The 12,519-nt window shown below is 35.7% G+C and overlaps 1 non-coding gene across 1 annotated transcript; it reads right to left on the bottom strand.

Annotated features, from left to right (window-relative positions):
- Positions 1 to 10,891: 10,891 nt before the first annotated feature.
- Positions 10,892 to 10,997, bottom strand: LOC131163288 (small nucleolar RNA R71). Its single transcript, XR_009139056.1, has one exon. It is a non-coding gene; the product is annotated as a small nucleolar RNA R71 (small nucleolar RNA).
- Positions 10,998 to 12,519: the final 1,522 nt, after the last annotated feature.

Below are 12,519 nucleotides of genomic sequence, written 5' to 3'. Positions count from 1 at the left end.
AGTGGAGGAGGCCTCGTGGGAGGTAGAGGAGGAGATAAGACAGAAACACCCACATCTGTTCAGTGGGGACCAACATTAGACAGAAAAAGAAATGGTAATAATTCAGGTAAAGTAAATATAGTTTGGTTTTATTTTGAGCAAAGCAGAATAATGTATGTATAAGTTGTACTTTAGATTATAGAATATGTAGTATTTTTGGTTTTGAGAGAATTTTCTTTTATGTGTATATTTATTATCTCTCAAGATCGTATGTATAACTATGGTATTCTTCTTCCATAAGTGAGAGTAAATAATAAAATAAGTAGCAAATTTTCCTTAGAAGATGGTGTATAGCACATATAGAAAATTTCGAGGATGAAATTTTATAAGGAGGGGAGAATGTGGAGACCCGAAAAATATCATAATAAAAGGAATGGGAAAAAGTGGATTTTTGGCTGAGGGACAAGAAAATCAGCAATGATTTTCTGAGAAGTATAGAAAATCGGTGACAGTTTGGTTAAATTACCGCGGGTCAGTAACAAGTAAAACGGTAAAATCCAGCCGATTAAAGAGAAAATCGGCGACAATTTTTTGGGAGTCTGAGAAAATCAGTGACAATTTTCTTGGCAGTGCTAAAATATAAGAAATCTTGCGAGCCTTCAGCTAAAATTTAAAACCAAAATTCTCTCTCTCTTTCTCCTCTCTCAAACCCCACAGTTCCCCCACCCTTCCGCCTTCGATTCTGACTCTGTTAAGCCTCGTTTTGATGATCAGGAACCATCATAGGGTTCCTGGGAAGATTCTCTACAGTGTAGGCAGATTAGATTTTTAGTTTAGGGTCCCAAGGCACCACTCCAAAATTGAGGTAAGGGTGTTAAATATTAGTTTTAATGGTTAAATTGGATTATTTGGGGCCTAGGGAATATTAATTTATAATATTCTGGTGATTGAGTTGATTGATTTGGGAAACATATAATTTAAGGGATTTAAGCTTCGAACGCCACAGGGGCGTAGATGTAGAGCTTTAGCAGTCTTCATAAGAATCAGGTAAGGGAAATATGCTATGCCAGTTAAACATAAATTTTTACCGGAAAAGTGTAGTATATGTTTATGGGTTTTTAGAGTAAGAAAATATAAAGTTTTACAGATTATAGTTAATGATTTTTATTTATTTGCGTGGCATGAGAAATATTAGTATAATATAGAATTCTACTCAGCTTTCATAGAAATATGATTAAATAGTTTTATATAATTATGATACATAGATTATACAGTTTTATTTATAGAGCAATGACTATTTAGTGTTTTACAGAAGTATGATTTACACAGTTTATTCAGATATTACAGTTTTATTCAGATATAAAATTTTTATAGTACCATGATATACAGATTACAGAACCATGATATATAGATTTTATAGAACCATAACATACAAATATTACAATTTATATAGATCAGTTTATTATAGCGTTATGGTTAACACAGTTTTAAAAAATCATAGTTATTACAGTTGAATATAATCATGGTAAATCAGTAAGATATATAATAGTATAATATAGTATCTGACCCTGATGGACCATATCAGAATATAGAGCACGGTACCGTGGCTATTACAGTATAGAGTGAAACCACATATCTTAGATAGTGTGTGGATTTTATTAATAGTTGATCGTGCCTTGGGAGAGATTGCAAACTCCCTGATAGTTTGGGTTGAGGAGGCCAATCTGACGATAGAGGTTTCATTTTACTTATCTTGATAGGCCAACAAGTGTTAAGTCCCGCCTACGGGCCGCACAACCCTGTCATGAGGGGTTAAATCATGACATACAACCATCCAGGGAAGTTTTCACAGTTTTATATATATGGTTTTAAAGAAAACAGCAGACATACCTATAGATACTAAAAGTATGATTAAATAAAAAGTTCTGAAACAGTTGTATTTAAGCCACATAGGCGTGAGTTATACTGTATTTTATTTTGCATGATATCTCAGCTTCAGTTGATTAAAAGTATATTGTTAATATAAATTTAGTTGCCACACACTAGTAATAGCATATTTCATCTTACTGAGAGTTGTCTCATCCTAGTAATTTAACACATTTCAGGTAATCTAACTAGATGAGCAGATCAGGCTCGGAGATAGAGGGAATTTTGTACTGCCCTATCTGTAGAGTAAGTGAATGCTGGGAGATGTATTTTTGTGTAGATTCTAGATCATCTAGTGGGAAATAATTGAGAGATGTGTATATATATGTTTTGGGAAAATACTTAATTATGGTATTGTAATTATGGTTATATGATTTTATATTTTCCGCCGTATAGGTGTGTTATCTTATGAACAGGTATTCCTTGGTGCCCACTTTGGGACCGAGATGTTATAGTAGATTTTTAGAGTAGTATGATTTTACAGTATATTTTTAAAAAAATGGTATGAATTTTTGGGTCATTACACGTGGCACCCGCACAAATCCTATATCCATAAACCCTATTTTAATCAACTTAACCCTAGAATAACAACCACTTAACATACCTAGGCCCACATATTACCAATAACTAGCTAAACTTTTAAAAATAATCTCCTTAGTCTGGTTTTAGAGTGGTGCCTGAAATGCCTGAATTATGCAACCGCTCCAGTTAAATTACATAGAATGTCGCCAGGATCCTCAAAGATGTTCTTTCTTCGATTCGGGCTTAAACTGGGTGAGAAAATGAAGAGAGAGAGAGAGAGAGAGAGAGAGAGAGAGAGAGAGAGAGAGAGAGAGAGAGAGAGAGTTGGTTGCAGTCTTAAGAGAGATAAAGAGAGAGATTTGATTTTTAAACAATTAAAATGATTTAAACCCTTTATATAGGATTGCTGGCGTAGGGGAAACCGTTTGAAACCGTCAACGGTTTGGTCTTTTAACCAAGCCGTTTTCACTGATTTACCGTTACTGAGTCGTGGTAATTACAAAACTGGTGATGGTTTTCTGCTTCCCCCACCAAACTGTCGACGGTTTGGTCTACACCAAACTAAAATCCTCTTTTTCTTTGTTTTCTTATTATTCCTATTTTCCGGGTTGCTACACTTTACACCCCAATTCACCAAAAACCTTTTGCAACAAGAAGATGAATTACAAATAAAGCTCCTTGAATGAGCGGATATGTAATACAATAAAATCCTTACACAAAATCTCTCAAGTAATGAATCAACACAAGATTTGAGAGCAAGAAAGAGATTGAGCACAAAAATGATTAACTAAAATGTAGTGTGCTTGGGAATGATAATCATTAAATTTTAATCACTAGGATCCATCATTAAACAAGTATTTGGACTTCTATTTATAGACAAATGGATGAACTAGCCGTTATATGGCCGTTGGAAATTTAAAACAATAAAAATACTTTGAGAATTAGCTGTTTTCTGCCCATTAGGGTTCAGAACCTGATGCAAACTATTGATGGTTTCCCCCAAACTGTCTAACGATTTCCTCAAGCTAAAAAGCCATTTAGCTCTCTACTTGAAATCGTCAATGCACTTGGCCAAATTGTCGAAGCTTTGCCCTATTTCTTCAATATCTTGATTTTTAGGTGCATGAATGATGTTTTAACCCATTCGGGACCAAGTATATGAAGATATATAATATTTAGATTGCTTAACACTTATCCCATTTAAAACAAAATTGACTATAGGATATTTTCATGTAAATCGTGGTTTTATCTTTGAAAAACTTTTAAGTATGAAACTTATGATCTAATGATATCCTATATAATCTATGTACTAGTATGCATATGCAATTACTCAACTCTTGCTCAATAAACATGTGTGAAACATAACTACAAAAGTTATAGCAAATAATACCTCAAACATTTCCCATTAGATATGTTTCTACATTAGCTTCAATTAGTATGTGCTTGAGCTCTTTCGGTTGAGTGTCCACTCGATCTTTGCCTATGAGAATGTTCGTTTGATCTTTGCACAAAGCCTATGTCTGTATGATTTCGCCACTTATATCTGCCACAACTTAGTAAGTAAAGATTAATTTAACTAAGAATCACTAATAGATTGTTATCATCAAAATACGACAACTAGGATTATGTAGCCACTTAGGCTTACAATCTCTCCTTTTTTGATGATGACAAACTATTAGTGTTCTCATAGGATATAATTGTAAGCTCCCCCTTAATTTATGCATATTGTTGAATAAGGTGAAATCTTTCTCCCCTTACTATATGTATTTAAGGCATAATTAAAACATTCAGCATACAATTATATAAATTAGAAAGTTCATTATATTAAGGCAAATCAACAAATAAACTGAAATTTCATTAAAACAGATTAAGTAACAAATTTGAACTTCCATTAAAATCATTTTAAGCAACACTACAAATTTGTACTTAATACACCCACCTATAGTACCCAACCTACAATACCAACCTATTTCCCCCCCTTTGATCATCATAAAAAAGAAAGGAACTATTCTTTTGGCTTAAAATTTTGGATGGTACGTAGTACTCATGTTGTTATGATTAATTTCCTTATGACTCAATTTTATGCAAGAAATATGCTGACTATGCATATTCATAAGTTTTACCATCATATGTTCAAATGACTAGGGAAGACATCTAGTATCTATAAGGGGTGAATTACTTGGGCATGGTTATTTAAAAGTAGATGACCTAGGTTGTTTATCTCAGAAATACAAGGTTTTTCTATTGTCACCCACAAATTTATTCCTAAAGAACAAGCTTGAATAATGAGCTTGTGAGGGTGTGCATGCTACTGCATTCCATAAACTATAACCAATACTTTTAAAATAAATCAACCAATCAACAAGAATATATACAATTAAAAGATCATATTGGTTTTAACATTTGAACTCATCAATATTGGTGTGATTTTCTAAAGCTCCCAGCGTTGTAATCAACCAATTATTATGCATGAACTGGGTTTTTACACTTTGAGCTCTATTATGGCATGTGTCTTTAATTTTGCACTATATAAAATCATTTAGTCCACACTTATCCCATTTTACCTAGGGATGATTAAATCTACCTAATTCCTATCAAATCCTAGGTTCTAAGGAGGCGATAGTCTAAGATTTAGGTAGTTCGCTTTGGTACCCATTCTTCCTTGGGTCCCAAGGGATTGGTCTTCTTAACTACCCATTCTTGCTTCCTTTCTTTTCCTCTAGCACCCCTAAAAGGGCAAGAGTAATGAATGTGACATTCCTTTCACAATACAAGCAAGTTTTGTTCACATGTGAAGGTTTTGTCTGATTAACCCTATTTTTACTTGATGAGGCAATATTATGGGATTTAAAGGAGAAACCATAAATTAAATTCTTTTTGTAAAATCTATTTCTTTGGGTTCCTAAGGGCTTATTAAAGTTTTCTTTCCCAATTGTGATTTTACAAATCATTTTTCCATAATCTTCATTTTTCTTTTTCAAGAGGATATTTTATTTTAAGTTATTTTCAATTTGAATTTTTAAATCTTTCATATTTGCAATACACTCCTCATTTTGCCTCTTCAAGGAACTATTTTCTTCTTTCAAGATGGAACAAAGATAAGGTTCTTTTTTTTTGCATTTTGACAACTTATCTTCCAAATTTTTGTTCCTTCTTTTGATCACAACTAATTCTTCATACAATTTAGTACATGTGATCTCTAACTCATCGTAAGTAAGTTCATCGTCATCGGAACTTACCTCTTCTTGACTGTTAGCCATGAAGCACAAGTGTGCTTCTTCCTCTACTTCATCATCGATGGAAAGTCCATCGATTTCATCCCAAATAGTAGCATTAATGGCACTGTAATCTTCTTTTCAAAACTTCCCCTTGTGTTTGATCAAGGGACAATTAGTTATTATATGCCCATCCTTCTTGCAGTTGTAGCACCTAATGCTATCATTTTTGCATGTTTCCTCTCTTCCAGTTTGCTGTCGTCTTTTTACTAGGAGTTTCCTAAATTTTCTTATGAGTGATTATATATCATCCCCACTATCTTCATCTTCTTCTAGAATTTCTTTTTATTTTGAACTAAGATGATTTTAATGAAATACCTATATCCTTCCTAGGCTTCTCAGGACCCAAAGTCGTTTTTTTTCTTAATTTGATAGGTCATAAGTGACCCAATTAAATCATCAAGTGTGACTTTGGTTAGATCCTTTCTTCCTTAATGGCTGTTGATTTAGCATACCATGACTAGGGTAAAGATTAGAGAACTTTTTGTATATTATCCTCCATAGAATAAGTTCTACTGAGTGCTTTTAATCCATTTGTCATGTGTGTGAACCGAGTGAACATGGATGTGACTGATTCTCCCTTATCCATTTTAAACATTTCATACTCATTAACTAGCATGTATGTTTTGGACTTCTTAACTTGGAATGTACCTTCATATGTGACTTCAAGCTTATCCAATATTTTTTTTGCGGATATATTCATCATCACTCAAAGCACAGTAAAGAAACTTCTTAGTTTTAAAATTAAGTTGTACTAACCTATTTTCTGTGGTTGGCATCTTTTCTATTGATTTCGGTTCCTCTTTGTCATTGTTGAAGATGCATTCTCCTTTTTTGATCACCTACCACATCTCCAGATCATGTGACTGAATGAAGATGGTCATTCGATTCTTCCATGTTAAATAGTTGTTGCCATTGAACCTTGGTACTCTGTCTATGGATTGTCCTTGGGAAAAAGTATTCACCTTGATCTCCATTGATCTTTTTGATTTAGAAGTTACTTTGAAAATTTAAGCGCCTTGATCTGATACCAATTGTTGGCCCTAGAGTAGAGTTTAGAGGGGGGGGGGGGAGTGAATGGACTCTTTTGTGGATTTTAGCTTTCCTCTACAAAATATAAAATCTTGGCAAGATACAAATAATTATATCACAATATACTAACATAAATTATGCACAAGATATAAACTAAAGAGTATAGGGAAGAAGAGCTAGACAAACAATATTAACGTGGTTTAGCCCCTGCCTATGTTCATGCCTTGAGTCACACCCAAGGTTTCCACAATCCACTATTAACCTCCTTCATTGGAGGAGAAGCCTTTACAAACAGAAACAAATCCATTTCACTCACCAAGAGCCTTTCCAAGGGAATCAATCCTTTAATGCTCACCCAGAGCCGCAAGGTTCACTAAGAATAATTGCAATTTCGGTTCACCAAGAACCTTCAACCATGTTTCACCAATAACCCTTTGCAACTCAATTCACCAAGAACCCTTTGCAACAAGAAGGTGAATTACAAACAAAGCTCCTTGAATGAGTGGATATGTAATACAATAAAATCCTCACACAAATCTCTTGAGTAATGAATTAACACAAGATTAGAGAGCAAGAGAGACATTGAGCACAAAAATGATGAACTAAAATGTAGTGTGCTTGGGAATGATAACCGCTAATATCCATCAATAAACAAGTCTTTGGACTTGTATTTATAGGCAAATGGACAAACTAGCCGTTATATGGCCATTGGGCATTTAAAAACAGTAAAATACTTTGAGAACTAGCCGTTTTATGCCCGTTGGGGCTTAGAACCCGACGCAAACCATCGGTGGTTTCCCCCAAATCATCGACGGTTTCCTCAAAAGAAAAGGTTGTTTAGCTCTTTGCCTGAAACAATCGATGCACCTAACCAAACCGTCAACAGTTTGCCCTATTTCTTCAATATCTTGATTTTTAGGTGTATGAATGATGTTTTAACTCATTTAAGACCAAGTATATGAAGATATATAATATTTAGATTGTTTAACACTTGTCCCATTTAAAACAAAATTGGGTATATGATATTTTCATGTAAATCAATGTAAATCATGGTTTTGTCTATGAAAAACTCTTAATTATGAAACTTATGATCTAGTGATATCCCATACACTTTATGTACTAGTATGCATATGCAATTGCTCAACACTTGTTCATTAGACATTTTTGAAATAGATCTACGAGAGTTACAACAAATACTACCTCAAACATTCTCCATTACATATGTTTCTACATTAACTTCCCTTGCTATGTGCTTGAGCTTTTCCGATTGAGTGTCTTCTTGATCTTTGCCTATTTGAGTGTGCACTCGATCTTTGCCTATCAGAATGTTAGCTTGATCTTTGCACAAAACCCGTATCTGTGTGATTTTGCCACTTTTACCTGCCATAGCGTAGTAAGCAAAGATTAGTTTAACTAAGAACCACTAATGGGTTGTTATCATGAAAATACGATAATTAGGACAATGTAGCCACTTAGGGTAACGCATATTAACAAAGCAATAAGATACATCTCAATCTAAGGCAACATAACACTATGATGAAAAATATGCTTCATATCCCTCATGACTTGTAGCTTTAAGTCTAAGCTTCATTCAAACTCTTCAAGTAGAATCACTTTACTTTGTTAAATACTTGATTCCTGAAACTTAACTTGAAAGCACACTTAGTAACCTTAATTTATTATTATCAAAATGAGATTAAGCCTTGTTAGGCCAACAATCTCCCACATTTTGATGATGACAAATAAGGAGCAAAATGAGAAAACCTTAATAAAGCTCCCCCTCACAATAAGATTGCCTTTAATAAGTCATTACATGAATATTAACAAATTCAAAGCTCATTTTTGAATTTTAAACTAGCATATATCAAGCTAACATGTATTACTCCCCTTGAATGTAATATTTACTTAAAAATCAATGTGCAAAACATTCATGAGAGAAATACATTCCTTAAAAATATATCTACATTCAGCTTAATAGCATAAATGATGTGTCCTTAAAATGCACTATTTTAGGCCCCCATTTACCTATGTTTTGTTCTCATTTATTTTGTATTTACCCTTTCTTATCATAGTTTGGAATTATGCGTGGTTTGTTTATGTTTCAGGAAAAAGAAGTTAAAACCGATGAGTTAAGCAATGCAAGAAGCCAAAGGAGAAATTGGGAAGCACAAGGCTCAAGCACGTGCTCAACCAAGCCCCCAAAGCCTTAGTTCATCAAAGCAAACAAGGCCTTACTCGACCATGTGGTGTGACTAGCAAGAACATGGGGTGACCATGTCACAAAATGAAGACTCTAGAGTTTAGATTGAAATTGAGATGTAGAGAGGTTCAACCATTGGCGTGACCAAGAGACCCTGAAAAGCGACCAGGTCGCTGAACATGAGGCTGACTAAAGTAGAGAGATCCCAAGAGGTTCGACCAAGGGCGCGACCAGGAGATCCTCTAGGTGCGACTTGGTCAAGGAAGGCTAAAGTTTGAACCCTAGAATTCCCGTGAGTCTCAACTAGGGTGCGACCAGGGGAAGAACATGGTGCGACTAGGTCGCTAAGTGTGAGCCTAGCAATCATCTTCACAAGAATCTCTGCAAAAGTTTCCTGATTTGAAGTCAAACAATTGTAAAACATTTTGGGTATAAAACTAAGTTTCGAATATTTGATTAGGGTTCCCCTTTGGCCACTCTTTAGCTAATGATAGACCTAGAGTGTCTTTGGGTGCCACTTAGATTAGATTTACAGCTTTATTTTCAATTCCATGTTTGGTTTGGATTCAGATTCTTCGAAGGCTTATGACAACCTTCGAGTTCTGGGTGCTACCGCGTAGATAGTTGGTCTTCGATTGTAATCCCGATTGCTAGTGATAGGCCTTCGAGCTGCAATTGATTTCATTTTCAATACATGTTCTTTACTCTGCTTCGATTTCAATTTTTCAACTTAAATACCATGTCTTTAATTTCCATGCATATTTACTTTTTAGATTGTGATGAAATCCTAGGGGATAGGATAGCATAGCTAGGGATTCAGTCACTTATACATAATAGGTTACGGTTCTTGTAGTGTGTTCTCATGCTCGCTGGATAGGGTATACCTTGGTTCCCAATTGTGCTCCGGAAGATTGGTGCACCTTCACTACCTATGCCACTCGAATGGTTCACTTGACCATCTAATCTAGTACGGATAGCTGACCAGACATAGCTATTGCAAACAACAGCCTAAGTTGGATTCATAATTTGAGACCTGCTTTTTAGGAGTAGTATTAATGTAATTAACTTACTTTCATAGTTAATAGAAACACCACCAATCTCATCTTTTTTTCCTTATATGCAAGGCGTAGTAAATTAGGTTAGAATTGGTAAACAACTGCACTAAGTCCTTGAAGTTCGACACTCGACTCGCTCATTGTTCTATTGAACTTGGGTTTAGTTAGTTATAAATATTATTTTTGGTAGTTAAGGACCCAAGCCTTGGTGAGCCTATCAAATTTTGGCACCATTGCGAGGGACTCAGTTACGATAGTAAGCCAATTTCTAGTTTAGAGTACTACGTGTTTTGTTTTCTTTGTTTTCTTTTGTTTTTATTTTTGTTCAATACTTGAAGTCTTGATTGTGTGCTGCATGTGTATATGCTGGTTTTGCGCTCTTTGGATCCTGAGTTAGTGCCTATAGACCTTGAGAATGAGAGATTGCATAGATCAATTTGGAAATCTACCTCTAGTCTCGAGTTAGCCGAGTCGTCCAAAACCAAAGTCATTGATGGACGTCAAACGGTTCCGCCTTTCATGATCCGGAGCCCCAAGCTCCTCGCCAACTTGCGGTGGAAGAGCAACCTCTTTGGCCCCTTAGACACTTCGCCCTCTTGTATCCAATTTCTGGATGTTGAGGTAGCACAATTCGAAATTAAGACTTTCACCATTTCAATGCTTCCCAACTTCTTTGGGATTTTGACTGAAAATCCATACAAGTATCTAGATGAGTTTGAAATTTGTTCCACCATTCATATCCCTCACTGGTGATGATGCCCTCTGATTGAGGCTATTCCCATTCTTTCTGAAGAACAAAGCCAAATATTGGCTAAATTCCTTAGAGTTGAACTCGATGACCAATTGGGCCACCATGCAACATGAATTCTTGAAAAAGTACTTCCCTATAGGGAAGACTAACTAGTTGAGGAAGGCAATCACTAGTTTCTCACAGATAGATAGGGAATAATTTTTTGAGACTTGGGAATGCTCTAGGGACCTTCTGACCAAATGCCCTCACCATCAAGTCCCTAGGTGGTAGTTAGTCCGAACTTTCTATGAAGGGTTAGCTGAGCATGATCGGTCCATGGTTGATATATCTTTTGGAGGTACATTCCTCATGAAACACGAGAATGAGGCTTAGATTCTCTTTGACACCCTCGCCGAGAATTCTCAGCAGTATGCTATTGCCACACGTAGACCCTCCGAACCTTCTTCTTCCCATCCTAAGGAAGTCTATGAGTTAGCCATGAGCTATGACCTTTGACTCACTCTAAAAATGAGTAGCTCGGTAGCTATCTCAAATGTAGGAGTTCAGCCTCGTAATAGTTAGTCCAAGGGCCAGATTGTCTCCTCAAGAAATGCATTTTAATCTCAAACTTAGTGTAATTCCAACAGAAAATAAGAAACAAAAGGTTTACTGAACACAGTTCAGATTCGGTTTCCTGGGATGTTGAGATTTGTGTGACGAAATTAAACTCTAACTAAAAATTAAATACACATGGAATAATTAAATAAAAACTAGATTCAATACCAGAATGATGAAAAAATTAAACCCTACAATCATCAAACTAACTAAAGATCGACTAAGCTAAACAATAGATAAAAGCCACTAAATAAAAATACCAAATCCCAGACTAGGATAGACAAGATAAGTGGAATAAAAACACCAACTTTATTAATAAAACACCCAAGAAAATTGTTAATCCTAAAACAATATTTAAAGAAGAAAAGAAAAAAAAAAAAAAACTTAGCAATCCCCAACAAACTTAAGCATCTCAATTATTTTAATGCAAGAAATAAAAAAAATAAACTTAAATAGCAGAAATTCAAGATTAAATAAACTTAAATAGTAAAGTTTAGTAATCTGGAATTAATGATATTCAGAAAAAAAAAATTTAAACTTTTGTAATAACTTAAATTAGATAAGAGCGATAAGAGAGAGGGAGAGAGAAGAAAGCAGTTGGCCGTCGGGTTCTCGGGTTTGGCCATAGCAGATTGAAGCAATAGCACTATAGGGCTATTGTTGCAGAAGGAATAGGGGGAATTCAAGAGAGAGGGAGGGAGAGTAGTAGCACTTCGGGCAGTCAGAGTAGCAGCAGGATGTGTGCTCGGGTCTTCCTCCAATAGCAGCAGCAGCTTTTGGGTCAAGAGGGCAGCAAAAGAGCCAAGAGATGCAGCAGGAGCCTCAAGTTTGTGGAGAGTTGTAGTACAGCAAGGGCAGTGGCACTGTAGCAGCAACACAAAGAAGGAGGAAACCGAGAGGATTAAGGGAGACGAGAAACTGAGAGAGAAGAGAGGGAGAGAATAAAGGAAACCGAGAAGGAGAGAATGAGAGAGAGGATTTGAAAACAGAGATAGAGAGAGAGCTTGAGAGAAAGAGAATGAGGGGGTGAGAACTGGAGAATGAATGGGGAGAGGCTTGCTGAAAATAAAAAGGACCTAGCCACTAGAAGCCCTACACGACCCAGCACACACACGCACACGCTACATGGCCGGGTCACATCAACCCGTCCCAGCTCACTCACACACGCATGGAGGCCCAAAAAGG

Source organism: Malania oleifera, chromosome 8 (genome assembly GCF_029873635.1).
Source record: "Malania oleifera isolate guangnan ecotype guangnan chromosome 8, ASM2987363v1, whole genome shotgun sequence".
Taxonomy (NCBI): Eukaryota; Viridiplantae; Streptophyta; class Magnoliopsida; order Santalales; family Ximeniaceae; genus Malania; species Malania oleifera.
Note: the sequence above shows the minus strand (reverse complement) of the source record. Positions and strands in the feature narration are given on the sequence as shown.